The sequence below is a fragment of the Galeopterus variegatus genome, unplaced genomic scaffold, assembly GCF_000696425.1.
Source record: "Galeopterus variegatus unplaced genomic scaffold, G_variegatus-3.0.2 Scaffold2884, whole genome shotgun sequence".
In the NCBI taxonomy this organism is placed as follows: domain Eukaryota; kingdom Metazoa; phylum Chordata; class Mammalia; order Dermoptera; family Cynocephalidae; genus Galeopterus; species Galeopterus variegatus.
Genome location: NW_007728995.1, coordinates 8,230 through 10,099, shown reverse-complemented (window position 1 = coordinate 10,099; position 1,870 = coordinate 8,230).

Below are 1,870 nucleotides of genomic sequence, written 5' to 3'. Positions count from 1 at the left end.
TTTTAAAAAAAAAAAAAAAAAAAAAAAACAGAGATGGGGTCCAGCCCTATGGAAATCACTATGGGAATTTGAGGATCATTAAAGTAGGAAATGTCAATGCCCATCAGAAGAACATTCTTCCAGATTCGGAAGGTGATTAAAATCAAGGAATGCTTGGTCTGTGTACTTATTTGAGGCGGCCAACAGGTTCCATGAAATGAAATGCAGAACTGGCTGAATTTAGACACATTACTCTTGTAAACTGAAAGGCACAAAAGACCGATAAGAACTGTTCTGTTTGCCAGCAAAGGGAACTGAAGATGGCTGTGCGGCAGATTCCCTGGGGGAAGGCCCTGAATACACCTGGCAAGTCAGAATGATGCTGGTAGTCCAGGAGGGCTACAAATGGGTCTTGAAAGGAATAGACTTTGACTCTCGACTGGGCTTTAGTTACTTGGTGGTAGATGCAAATGCTCAGAGTGCTATTAAAAGAACAGGAACGGAAGATATTGCACCAATTTGGACAGACTACTGCCATTTCTTAGACAAAGAAATGCACATTTCAGCCCATAATATCCATCAATGCTAAGAAACATATCTTCCTCAGAGTAACAGTTTGATAGAGAATTGTAATAAATGATTGAAACACTTGTCTAAAATAGGGGAAGATACAGGTATGAAGGGCTGACTTACACACCTTCACTAGCGTGTGCTTACACACAATATGAAAGAGGCCACGGAAGTGTCCCCACTAGATAGATTCCTCTGTTTTCCTGGTAGATCTGGGAAAAGGGGAGTGGAGAACGATGCTGGTATGATCAGTATACGAGATTTTTTTCTTTCCTTCTTCATCACATCACTTCAACTTTCTTTTCCTACTTGATGCAGTGGTTACAGTACCATGACTGAAATTACAAGTGCCAGAAACAGGATTGATTCCTAAGCAATAAACTACCTGTAGTTTTAAACCTTAATGTCAGAATTCCTAAGGGCCTCGTGGGGTGGATTATGCCTTCACCACCTCTGGCAAATTGGGCTAAAGGTAAATGTTGTTGTATTGCCTGCTGGTCAGGATAGTTGACTAGTTCTCTACCTTTGTAACCTTACCCTGTATGAACAGAAGTGGACTTAGGGAAAAGCACTTGCTAGACTAGTGTTGGTGTCTGCAATCGAGACCCACACAGTGACTGAACCTAATGTTCCATTCAAAGGTGGAAAAGTTTGGTTATAAATATAGAAAATAAGGAATAGTAGCTGAGAGTAAAGAAATGAACAAATGGGTTATGTCATGAGGGAAATCCAGTATTACATCAGTGCTCTGAAAGAGACTCAGAACAACTATGTCAGCTCAATTACATCAGATTGCTGAAAAAGGCAAAGCCATACATTACTGAGGTAACTCCAGCTTTTGGAACTGAATCAAATGCAGGTCTGCAATCTGAGTGTCCTAGCCTACCACTGCAAGACATTTCTATATGAAATAATGATGAACTGGACTAATAAATAATGAATGAATGGAACTAAAGTTATATGTCAGTATCTTTTAACTATCATGAATCTTTTGTTTTGACAGATCTATAGTCAAAGACCAGAGGGTAGCCTGCGGTACAAGAAATGTGTTTGGTCTTTGTACCTGGTTCTTGGCACAGAGATCACAAAACCCTTGGAATTTCCTGAGTGTTTTAGGAGTAGTTTTGGTATTTATAAGGAGCCCCCTTTTTTTTTTTTTTTGGCTTTTGTCTTTTTTTTCCGTGTCTGGCAACGGATCGCAACCCTCAGTGTTGCCCCCGTACTGGACCAGGGACCGGCAACGGGATTGCAAACCTCGGTGTTGCGCCCGCACCTCGCTCAGCCAGTGAGCGGGAGCCGGTCTGTATGTGGGATCCGAACC